Source organism: Anser anser (genome assembly GCF_964211835.1).
Source record: "Anser anser genome assembly, chromosome: Z".
Lineage (NCBI taxonomy): Eukaryota > Metazoa > Chordata > Aves > Anseriformes > Anatidae > Anser > Anser anser.
Window position 1 is genome coordinate 76642848 of NC_139723.1, and position 12973 is coordinate 76655820.

Below are 12973 nucleotides of genomic sequence, written 5' to 3' on the forward strand. Positions count from 1 at the left end.
TCAGAGGTTCACGGTTTGCAAAACTCTTCCACTTTTGAAATGTTAACTCCAGTTACAGGCAGTTGGGTGTTTTGTGGGGGCCCACCTCACCCCGGAGCTTGGCAGCCCCAAGCCCATCTGCTGTGCTCCACCTACAGATGCAGAAGTGGTTTTGGCTTGTTTAATTTTAAGGTCAAAAGTCTCTGTCAGAGAAACAGAGGGAAAAAAACAAGGCTTCCTCCTCAAGGTCTGCTGTTTGTCCTGTTTAGTGTTCATTGTTTCTAATTGCTTCCAGAAGATTCTGTGTGAACTGTGAGCCCCAGCTTCAGCTGTTGTTGGGGCTCCTCCAAAACCTCTGGGTTTGTTCAGGCATCGGGGAGGAGGGTGCGAGAGGTGACCGTAGCTCTCATGAAGGGTTTTAAATTTGGATGGAGTAAAGTTGCCTCACTTGGTTTTAGTCAGAATACAGTGACTGGAGGAGGGGCAGACTTAGGCAGACCACCGTACGGAGGGGTGGAGGGACACCCATATTGTCTCCTATTCCCCCCAGCCCCAAATGCAACTCTGTTACAGGACAGATATGGGGTGCACAGTGCCCTTTCTGTGGTTTCGGGAGTGAGGACCAGCAGCCCCTGCCTTCCTGTGCCATTCCCTGTCAACTTCCGTGCTCACCCAGCAGCTCTGCCCTCTTTCTTCATGCTAAATCTTGGCATCCTTTCCCCTTCCCAGTGACCCGCGTTAGGCTCATTGCAGGTCCCGGTGGCTCTGCCTTTGGGGACTGTGTTTAGACCATCCTCCATCCCCTGCCTGAACTCCTTCAGGAGCCTTGGGGGGCTGTCCTCGCCTCCCCCTCCCCTCATGGCCCCTCAGCTGCCTAATTTGGGGCTCCGTCCCTGTATGTGAGTGGGGATGCCGGCCTTGCTCCAGAACACGGTTGTGTCCCAGGCTGTGAGGGGATGATTGCAGCTCTGTGGCAGTAATTACGTGGGCCCAAGGAGGAGCCGTGCGGTGAGGTGAGGTGACGCAGGGGTGGGATGGCGCAGGTCCAGTGCCTGCCTTTTTCTCCGCATCCCTCCAAAGAGCTCGGTGAGTGATTTACCACGCTGCCTGGCGCCGGCCCCGCTGCAAAGCTGTCCGGAAAAAGTACGAGGCCATATGTTTTCACCACTTTTGTTGGTGTTTGGTGATTTCCTGCCTGGCTAGAGGATCTCAGGTGGTGTAGGGGGAGTTTGGGGCCTATCTTTTTGAGGCACTTTTGAGGAATCTTTAGTACAAATTATTTTTATTTCCTTGAGTGTCTATTTTACCAGAACAATAATTTCATTTTACATCCAGATTTATTCTCACTTGGATGAATTTTACTGTATAAACATGCTTTGGAAGGCCTCTGCGCCTGCAGAAAGCCACTCGATGCTGTGGCAGCAAAGCCACCTTTGAACAACCCTCCCCGTCCTTTACCACAGGAGACAGTATCTTGTATTTCATAGCCAAATTTATGGTCTTTGCATGGCTGGTACATTCAGTCATGTCAGGGGGAGGTCACCCAGACAGGGACCCGCTGCAGCCCTTTGGAAACGTGTGAGGTCTCAGCCTTCTGCATGCAGCTGCTTGGGGCTGATCTGCGACCCTGGTGCAGGGAAGAGGTGTTCATAGCCCATCCCTTTTTCTCCCAGCATTTTTTTTTTTTTTTTAGGTGCAACCACTCAACCCTATCAAGAAGGACACAGGACAATGGATTTCTGTATTACCTCCCTGCTGCCTTGCAGGTAGAGACCAGCTTCTTCCAGGTTGGGAGCCTTTTCCACACATTGCTGTCCATGCTCTCCATAAGGACAGTCATATTCAGGTTTTGCCCTGCAGAAAATGTCATCCCAGCATATAAAGCAGAAATTGCTTCAGCATCTCTTGTACAGCTAGGACATATTTTTGTTTTTGTAACCTCTCTTGTTATTTATTATTTTTCTCCTTGTACATCTTCTACAATTAGCCAAAAACCTCTTTTTCCACTAAACGCCATTGCTGGTTTCCTCAACTAACTTTAATATTTATTGAAGAAAACAGGGAGTTTTTAAAAGTCAGCATAAATTGTATATATGGTTGAGTAAAAGTGGCTGGGTAATGGCTCTGCAAGTTTCCCCACCGTGGTTATTTTGGTTGGGGCTGTCTGGAGCAGAGGCGGCGGACGAGGCTGATGTCTGGTGGTTTGTGATACACACATGGAGGGGCTCTGGCAGACCACTGGTGTCATTATTCTCTTGAGATCACTCCACGACTTAAGTTCTGCAATGAAGGAAATTGAAAAAACCCTTCTCTACACACATGGTAGTAATACTTTATGCATATTTGTAGAAAAGGCTGGTATTTTTCCTGGTTGGTAGTAAATTACTGGAAGAAGGGTAAAAGAGTTACTGAACGGCAATTCTCCCCATCAGGAATAAATGTGCATTTCTCTTGTGCTGTCAAATCACTCCATGTGACACTGAGGTTGTACGGTCATTTTTGGGTCTTCACACTCCTTTGAGTTAGGCACGGATGCTGGAAAACCCTAGGCACTGTCATGTTGCTCCCATGGTGCTATGTCTGTGGGATTATCAGTGGTTTGTGTGTGTTTTTTGGACAGTGGTTTGAGAGCTTGTGCTTGCCACATGGTGCTAATGGATTTTGGGCTAGTACTGGACCGACTCCAGAAGGACAGAGCTGTGGGACTGGGGTCTTTGCTCAACCTTTGTAGCAGGAAGAGAAATAGTTCAGCGTTTATGCCAATAATATAATGGTTTAATTTTCAGTAATTTCTCCAAGAATTAGCTGTGGATTTTTTTTTTTTTTTTTACCTTGCACATAAGCTTCATTTAATCAGTGTACAGGTGCCTAGGTTTTTGCTCATCTGACCAAATACAAGTGCTCTCAGAGTTACTGCTCTTGCATGTCTTGCATTCAGTGCATAAAAACTGGCAGTGCTTTGGGGCTCTTCACATAGCCTTAAAGGAGATGTCTAGAAAAGTCTAATGAATTGCTCCTTATAAAAAACAGCTTTTCTCTGCCAGCTAAAATGGGCATTCAGATATATAATATAGGAAGGGAAGTGAGGTGAAATTAATCAAATCTGTAGTTCCTAAAGTGACAAAATACCTAAATAATTTAATGCCAGGTTGACCCAAGATGGCATTCTATGTGTAAATCAAACTAATATTACAGTCGCAAAGGACCATCTTTACTTTCTAAACTGTGCATACTTCTTCTCCTGGGGAGGCGAAGAGGGAAGAAACCAGAGGTGACAGACGTGCAAGTATTGCTACACAGCCTTTGAGTGATGACAACGAAGGTGGCAAGAGCGTTGTCAGAGATTGCATGGACAAAGCTTGGAGGGTTGCAGCTGAAGCCAAACCAATTGCTGGTTGATGCCCAAAGCATGAGGTAATATGTTTTTATCCCTTTCCATTCTTTTTGTTTATTGATAAAGTGGTGTAATTCTCAGATGTTAATATTTTATACAACTATTTTTCTATTATTTTATCTCCTCCCCAGGAGATTAGCCATGTGGGCATTAGCAATCCTGAGTATGCTCCTCTGATAGGGAAGGGAGTCACACCCAAAGCAAAATCTGGCTGATGAGGAAGCAGGGTTTCCAAGGGGCAGGTCCAAAACGATAAAAACTTTCTTCCTTCTGTGTTAGAGGAAGAGACGCTGAAATACTCAAAAACGTGACAGGATAGAAGGAGAAATGTAGTACCTTAACTTGACATTACAGATACATTTTGGAAATTCTAACGCCCAAAGGGATTAACCGAAGTTGTATTTTAATGAATAGAAGATTATCAAGTATGTGTTTAACTTCATTTTGTGCCTTAAGTTGCATGTGAGGAGGCTTTTTTCTCCTTGCAGAGTAATCTTTATGATTCTGCTTTAATGATTTTCTTGTCTGTCTGGAAAACAGAAGAAGAAATTTTAAAAATAATTAAACTTTTCTCCATATCCACTTTCTCTGTGGCTGTCATCTATAACTCTTTAATGATGTACATGCTTTGCATAGATGATATATTTTAAAATGGCTTGTATAAGAAAAAAATCCCTTCCTATTTTTGCAGTGCGTTTTAATAATAACTTTTATCAGCCTACAAATGAAACTTTTCCTCCAACTTAGAACTTTCTGTAATGGAATGAGATAACATCTAATTCTGTACTTCACATACACCATGGGCCAAATCGATCCCTCGCTTTAATTCCATTAAGTGGGTTTTGCAGAGGAAGGAGTAATTTACAGGAAGCACTTGGCCCCAAATCATCCTCAAAGTGATGGAAGATGGCAGATTAGGTACTGTAGGGGCATATGGAGGTGGATCCCACTGCAGCTGCCTTCACATTGGTGAGAGATTAAATGAAGCTTTGAGTGGCAGAGCCTTCTTCTTAAGAAGAAGGGATGTTAAGCCAGCTCTGCTAAAATCGTGCCATCAGCCCGCTCAGGATCCTCACCCACCTCTGCCTTCCCGTGTCAGCCGAAGGACGCTGGCTGCACTGATGCAGACACTGATTGCATTGCTCCACGGCCTTGACAGGGTGCAACAACCTGAGATTTGATGTGGCATGACAAGACACACACTTCTGCTCCAGTAGCCAGGCTGTTCACGTGCAGTGCAGTCTGCGGGAAAGTCTCCTAGGACAGTTCGGTGGTACCAGGTGCGGTTAAGTAGAGCACGCTGGCTAAGATGAAAGTTGAATTTAAGAACAGGCTTCTTTTCCTCTCCTCCCCCTTCCTCTGTTGTTTCACCACCGCAATGGGATGTCTTCCTGATTCCCCCTCGCTCCCCAAAACGCACAAGCCCCCCTTCCTGTGCAGTGTAACTAATCTCGTTTGCTGACTGAGTTCTGCTGGGGCCTTTAAAGTGGTGCCAGCTACTACGTGCTAAATGTAGCATGGCAGCATTTCAGAGTGAAGCTAAAAACCCAAATCCAATAAGCAAGGAAATAACCGTAAAGATGAAACCCTAGTTTCCATTCTGCCTCTCTGCTCGCTGCCTGATGGGACAGCTTTGCACTAAAAGTTGGCCATGGACCATATGCTAGAAGTATGCAGGCTTCTTTTTTTCCTCTTTAAGCTCGAAACTGTGAATAGACACATTTTTTAATCTTATAGGAAAATCACTTTATTTTCAGGGATGAGTTTTCGGGCAGTTTGGATTTCTTTTTCTCTGTGCTGGGATTAGTAAACAGCAGCAAAACTCACACTTCTCTTTTTAAATCCCCATTCAGAATGGAAGGGGAGTATCAGTTCTGATCATGAAAGGCATTGGCTTTCATGAAAATTAGCAGAAAGATTTTTTTTTTTTAAATATCAAGGAAATCAGATTAGTGAGACTTTTACAGTGAAAAAGTTTTGTGAAGGATGCAGGTTAAACAATTTCTTATTTATTTAGCTTGCAGGGAGATGACAAATTTGCCAAAAAAAAAAAAAAAGAAAAGAAAAGAAAAAGAAAAAGGCAAAAGAAAAAAGAACCTCCAAAATGCAGCCGTTGATCATGGCAGTGGGGGCACATCATGGGATTGAATAAAAGGGGCATGAGGGAATCCATCCCTAGCGCTGGGAACATGTGCTGAAAGCAGGAAGACTGGGACTCTGGGGGCACCTAAAATGGCAGAGAGATGTTTCTTTTCTGCAAGGACACCCCGAGGTAAAGCTGTTCTTACAAGGTTTCATCAGGCCAATTTTTGTTTTATTTTATTTTAATTGAACAAAAAATGAGGAAATTCACCAGTATGAGGAGGATTAAGTGTGGATAATCCATTTTTGTGACTCATTCTGATAAGAAAAGAGCTCATCAGCTCCCTGTAGCCTTACATCCGAAGACAGTTGCTGACAGATTGCATAAAATATGTCTCTGCATTTTTAGGACCCCGAGACAGCATCTTGCGAGCAGATAAAACCAAATAAAACCTGACAAACCATCTTTGTACTGGAGAGATGAGAAGGAAGATGTAGATACATTTTGTTGGAGGATTTGAATATGATGCTATGAGGAAAGGCTCCGAGTTATAATTTAAACTCCTTAAATGTTTTCTTAAACATGAAGGATCTCAGTTAATTAAAAGTTATTGCATAACTGTTGCTGGGGAGTGAAAAGTTTATTTTTAATTACACTGTGTTGCATAATGGTTACATGATGACAGAGGCATCAGGATGAAATGTAGAGATTTAAGTATACCTTTTTTAATACACTGAAATTAAAAAGTGAGGTGGTAATACACTCATTCATTCCTGACTTGTCCCATGTGCTTGGATCTGTTTCATGGCCTTTGCTTCAGCTCCAAGCTTTTGGAGGCAGGATCAGTCTGTTCTGTACTTGGGCAGCCCATGGCCATGGTGAAGACTTCCTGAACATGGTGTTCAGCAAAATAATAAGTATTCTAGTCTGCTTTCAGCTTCTTGTTTGATCTTGAAATGTTTTGGCCAGCACACCCATACACACGCAGCTGTAACTAATATGCCAACAAATCACTTCTGTAATTTATCGTAATTGAGGAAAGCCTATTTAAGCTGGATGATTTCTTAAGTAATTTATTTAACATTGGTTATAAAACTATATTTTTGCCTCGATACAATGAGCTGTTGGCTTTAAAAGCTGAGCATGCAGCAGGACAATTAGGTCTGTTATTTTTAACCAGAGTCAGTATCTACATAAAAGCTGTTAATGCGAAATAGGAAGGTGCGATGGATGGGCTATGGACTAAATTTTTGCTTATAATGTAAGTGAAAGACAAACTTCTTTTTTTTTGATCTCACTTAAAAATATTTCCTATGATATGAAATACTTCCTTACTCCTTACTTTGAAGACTTTTTGTGTCTGCTGTGTGTTTACCAATGCTGGAACAGGGTCAGTTTGGTGCTTTGGGTCACTGAAAACCTTTCCCTCTCCCTGAGAGGTGGTGGGTGGCTCTGCGGCACTCACCCTTTGAGGGACATGCTGAGGCCCTGATGGCTGAAATAGTAGGCTTTGAAGTTCAAGTTCAATGTATCCAGCCAAAATATTCACCTGGAGGTGCGTGGAGTCACCGGGCGTAACAGAGTCCCAGTGGCTGATCAAGCCAAGCAGAAAACCAGCCAGGAAAACGGTGGCTGGTAGAGTGGTCCTGGTTTGACCTTTTTAGACTTAAAAAGGCTTGTTTCCAGCCGTGAGCAAACTGTCCGTTTCCCTTTGCTTTGACAAGCCATCTTCCTATAAAAGGGGTGATGATGATGATGATTGTTGTTGAGCTGGCCTATATTGTGAAGGGGTTTTAAGTTAAATGATGATAGAAGCATAACAGCTCCAAGCAGATCTGGTATGAGAATCCTTTTCTTTGTGGCCTTGGTCACCCCTTCCCCCTCTCCAAATTCTGTAATTTCTGTAAATACCCAAGACTTTCTTGAGTTACTGAGGAAAAAGCTGGAATTGATTTACAAGCTGACTTAATGTGGCTTTCATCAGAAACTCCCAGCAATTGAATATTTCTGGCAAAGTCATGTTAGAGGTTTAGAGCTTGCTTTGTGAATGTGTTTATTAATTAATGTCTGTCTCTTTTTCATGGCTTTGATTTTTATGTTTTATTTTTGAATGGAAAGTATTGCGAAGGATTTAATCATAGTGATTTTCAAATTCTTTTGTCTTAAAAGTATTTGTCAGCAAAATGATATGAATTTGAATGGATGTAAAGATTAAAAATGTCAGGTCCTTTCAATAACAGGGAATTAGCTTAGAGAAGATCTTCAATGTCAAGTTGTTATCTGTGAAGTCAGACATGCAGAGATCCCTGTCTGAGGTACAGGAAGTCTTATGGCTGGGGTTGAATTTATTGGGAATTATGAGACTTCCTAACTATTTGTGATGTTGTTTATGAACCTGCTTTTACCCAATTATTTGACGTGGAAGTTAACCCTTGGACTGATAACATGTTCCTGGTGCTAACACCTGGATGGACAGCAGGCTTGGTGCACTGACCTTTCTTTTCATGCTTGGCCATATATCTGAATGTCACGTTACGTAGGACAAAAAGAAAAACGGTTATTTAAATATTCATTTGTGAGCTGTTTTCTGGCTGCCAAAAGTATGTACTTCTTCCTTTACTGTCCCTTTGAAGGACTTCATTCAATTCTTTTCAGATACTTGGTAAAAGATAGGAAGAAATGAGGGGTGTCTGATGGTCTCTCTGAACCAGTCTGGTTTCCCCATAGGTATGGGGACTCCTAAATTGGGATTAAGATGCCTGTATGATTTTGAAGGTGCTGTGCTACAATCCGGCATCCTTGCATTGGCAAGGCGTGTACTGTGGTAACAGGGCTATGCTGTGTAGTGTTTTTCTTAATTATTTTTCTTAAATACTATGGGGAAGTACTTGCCAATTGCGAAACTGAAAGCAGAGCATAACCAGAGTTGCAGCAAAGAGGGGTGTTGGTGTTTGGGGAAGGACTTGTTGTGGGGAATGGTTCAGCTCCTCATCCTCACTCTCCAGAAATAGATTGGAAGGGAGAAGGACACTGAGTAGTTGCAACAACAAACAGATAACCCCATCCAGCTACGTATCCCAGGAATAAGTAATTGTGCGGCTGGATATGATGTTACTGGCAGCAGGCACAGAGGAGTTACTGGACAGTTTCGCAATAAAAGGCTGCAAAGAATAATTAGTGCTTAGCCCTGATGAAACCGCATTGGTCTGGCCCGCACACCAGAACCCTCGTGTCCACAAAGGGGTTGAAAACTTCTCTTTGCAAGTTAGATAGCTTTCCGTAGCAGTGAGGAAAAATAAGCCTCTGCTTTAAACTCTGTCTCACTGGGCTCCGCTGTGCAAATCATAATCTGGTTGTGATCGAGAATCATTGGCTTTTGCTGTGAGCTTGTTTCAGGGAAGAACCTCTCTCATGGCTGTTTTCTCTAGGATTTGACTGAAAATAGGCAGCAGCCATCGCCTTGTGTGTGTGTGTCCCTGGAATGGATAGTGCTTGGTGTCCTTCTTTGCACCTTGACCAGGCCTGCTGGCATCTTACATGGGAGGTTTATAAGTTTTCAATCAGTTCAAAACAGGACAAGGTAGAACTGAGGTTTGTTTGAGAGCTTTTGTCGTGGTGTGTCCCTAATCTGTAGTGGTCTGGTTTATCATTTGAAAGCCATTTTTTCTCAGGGGTAGGAGACCTTTTCTGGGGTGGGAGTGAATTACCCATTTGTTTTCATAGGAAAATGGGTTTCCTCCCCCCTTAAATGTAAACAGAAAGGAGGCAGCATCATTTGGCAAAGGAACATTTAGGTTAAGTTTCCTTTTGCCGGAAATGTTTCTGCTTAGTTGTTAAAAACAGATTGAGGTTTTTGACAGCACAATGTGGTGTCCAACCCATGTGTGGGTGGCAGGGAAGACTTTGTAAGGGGAGTGCCAGATGTTTTCCTCTGCCTCAGGGAATTTCTTTGAAAATTCTCATCCTTTTGGTACAATCTGCTGCTGTACAAACTGCAGAAATGTGTGTGAACCCCAAGCGTACGCGCCGCCAGCGGGCAGCGAGCCGGCACTCGAATCCACTGGGAGCTCAGTAGGAAGACAGGAGATCTTGATTTGATCCACTTGATTTGGAGGTCCATGGCCACCTGTGTCACTCAGTCATTGTCTCCAGGGCATCGCTACCACACATGAATCGAGCTTAAAGAGGGTCTGTAATGGAGGTAATGTCACTCGTGGTCACTGGCGGTGCTGGCTGTCACTCATGGATTTTCTCGCCTGTGATGACTCTATGAGAATTGTCTCTAGCTGACCTATATGATCCTTCCCAAGCCTTTTTCTTGGGGATTGGAAATGTCTGCTTTGTTCTTACAGCACCTTTTTTCCCTTGATTTTTGTTTTACCGATGCTCAGCTGCAATATGATAGGTATTGAGTGCAATGAGTACATGAATATCCTGCTTTAGGGTCAGTGTAGAAAATGTATGTCTGTGTTCTTGGTGAGGACACAGCGGTCAATAGTAGTGCAGTTGGCTGTTGGGGTGAATTGTGTCTGTTTTCTGCCGAGTATCTATTTTTGCTCCAAGGAGGCATATGGACCAGAAAGTTAAAAAATATAGAACCAGAGGGACACCAGGAACAGTGGGATCCAGCTGCCTGTCTTGGAGCAGGACCAATATACTTAGGCCATCTTTGATTGATCCCAGCTTACTTAGTCTGTTCTTTTAAAAACCTAAGGGACGGACTTGCTGAAAGCAAGTAGCTTGTTCCTGTATGCCCTGTCCTTGCATTTTTTTTTCTAATATGTAACCTAAATAGTCCTTGCTGAAAATTAAGCAGATTAATTTTTGTTTTATTCTCAATGGGCTTGCAGTACAATTGACTGCTGTCCTTTTTATAACCTTACACAGCTTTGAAGACTCTCATTATGTTCAGGCCTTCCTTTCTGAGAATAAACTTGTTCTTCTAGCCTTCTCTCAAAGGGACACAAAGCCTTGCAGTAAAATATCCAAAATCTGGAATATTTCTGTTGGTCACCCAGGTTGTCTTGGGAACTTTTTTTATGGTGTACAATGGAGCCGATTCATGGAAAAATGTTTGTTATGATCTGTGATATCTATATTTATATCTAAGCAGTTTATTCATTCTAAATCTGAATCTCTTTATAAAGATGACTTTACCAGACATAACTACATGTGTAACCAAAAATAAATAATTTCTAAGACAAAACTCTACTGAATATCCTTTTTGCACAATAGCAAGGAATATTCTACTTTCTTCCTTTCAAAATCTAAAAAGCAAATATTCAGGGAGTCGTATTTTTTTTCTTTTTCTCCCTTCTTTGTTTGAACCCCCCCTGAAGAAATCATGCATCTTCTAGAAATCTACAGGCAACTTTCTGAATGTTGGGGCAGCCAGAGCTGGGGTTTCTCTGTGGATCTGAACAACTTCAAGCTACTTGCTTGCTGCTGAATATTTGGCTGTGTGGGAGGGTTTTCTACGAGTGGGAGGGTTTTCTTTTTACTCTCTTTTCCTAAAAGCAATGAGAAGAAGAAGGGAAAAAGCACTCTAACTAAATTCTAGTTCCAAATTTATTCAACAGATCACAGCTTCCATACCATGGATACAGACTATCTCACTAATATTCCCAACAAAGAAAGGAGGCAGTGCCACAGATCTGCAATTAATATTTTGCTTCAGCAAAATATTGTGATTTAGCCGTCCTGGTTCTCCATATGTATAAAATCAGCATTTTTTTTTTGAGCGCTATTTTGTACTCTGCTTTAGTTTCTTGTGAAAAATATTGCAGCAGAAACTGGTACTTAGTTTATAAAAAGCACTATCAGTACCACGTAGAGGGATGTTTGTGCTTTGTGACGTGGTGCGGTGGATCCTCTCTTCAAATTATAGGTGGTCAAAGTTAATTGCAAGTGTGGTGCCAGGCTGCAGCCAGCTCCAGGGCTGCCTGGCCTGGCCTTGTTGTTGGCTTCCCATGCTGTGCACCCAAAAGCTTGAACTGCTGGCATGAAAGCTATGGATTGGGCACCTGCCTGCATGTGCTGCTGCTGCCCTTGCTCCTGCAGAGGTGATCAGGGCAACGCCGTGGTCTCACCAGTACTTTGTTGCAGCTGATAAATATATAGTTGGTGAAGGCTGATAGACAGTGCCTTGCCTGATATGCTGCCTGTCTGAGCAGTACAGTTTGTAAAACAGAGGACGTGCAAAGAAGAGTGTACCTGGATCTCAGTCACACTGGCTTGTACTTTAGTGTTTCTGCTGCCCAGAGATGTTGGGGGAAAGCTTCATAGTAGCCAGGGTGCTCACAATTTTGTGTGAGGGTTTCTGTTAAATAAAAGGTCTGAAACCTGGAAAATAACACCAGAAAACCCTCAAGATCTGGAAAAAGGTGCTTAGTGCATTTATGCAGGTTTGCATTCCCACCACTTTAGAAATGCTAAGTTGTACTTCATAAATCATTTTTTTCCTCTTTTTACCCTCACCGCCACCATCACTTCGTGGATGCCACCAGGTGTGATCAGCAAATAACCTGTCAATGCAGCAGTGCACCTTCCTGTGTGTCTGGGGCCCACGGGGGATGCTTTGCATGCATGCAGCTTATTTAGGGAAGTACTTGGGATTTGCAGACCTAATGGGAATTGAAGTTTGTTTTCTCTCCCATGGTAACCACCAGTTTCTGTCAACTAGCTCAGTACAAATCACTGTCTTTTATGTGGAGACAAATTTTTGTGGAGAAATAACTAAAAAAACAAAAAACCCCAAACAAACAGAGCTGCTGTACATTTAGAGAAAAGATGTGTCTTAACTTAATGTCTACTTCTAGAGGAATTGTTTTCCTGTTTTTCATTCACTTAACTACTTGGAGCCCAAGCTTAGCACCCTTTACCCTGGCCAGCAGTGACTTCCATGTCTCCCACCAGTCCCCAGGGCTCTGCCCAGAATTGGTTTTCTTAAAATGTCTTCCTTGCAACCTCATCTCAGGCTGCAATTTCCTCTTTCTCTAGTTTCCCTGGTTTTGCTAAACCCCAAGTATCTTTGATATCCTTTGTTATGTCTTCCCCGTGCTTCACCCAGTTCCCTATGACCTTCCTAACATTTAATCAAGAGGTTGTTTTTCCTTTAGCTTGTAGTCTTACATTAGCTAATCTGGGCTCTGAACATAACTGGTTTGTCTTGGGGTATGATTTTAACTGGGATCAAGAGTGAGCATACTGTTACTGCTGCTGCATTAGCATAGATGCTGTGTCAGTCGTTCCCTGGCAGTCTGTGAGGGGACAGCTCTCTGGCACCCAGCTTGCTCTGAGGTGCCTGCTGATGGTTGTCTTCTCCTCTGGTGCAGAGCTACATCTGCAGCCCTTCCTCTTCTTGGCATAGGGGAAATGCTGTTAGAAATGCTGCAGCCACTCTGGGACATCACCAACTAATGCAACTGGGGCAGTTCAGAATTTCTCCTGAATTGTTTTGGGAAATCTGCTGGGCTGAACTTGGCACGGAAAAGCACCCAGTGTTTGAGCACAGAGAT

General features: G+C 43.0%; 1 protein-coding gene across 8 annotated transcripts in view; it reads left to right on the top strand.

The window, feature by feature from the left end:
• PDZD2 (PDZ domain containing 2) overlaps positions 1 to 12973 on the top strand; it is a gene marked incomplete at its 5' end in the record, with an annotated part of 198081 nt that overhangs the window by 20285 nt on the left and 164823 nt on the right. Inside the window, 2 exons of one of the 8 annotated variants that reach the window (XM_083818839.1) lie at positions 1673 to 1745; positions 3229 to 3393. The exons of 6 other annotated variants lie outside the window; for them this stretch is intronic. The remainder of the gene's footprint in view (positions 1 to 1672; positions 1746 to 3228; positions 3394 to 12973) is intronic. One more of the 8 variants, XM_083818840.1, reaches the window with a different exon arrangement.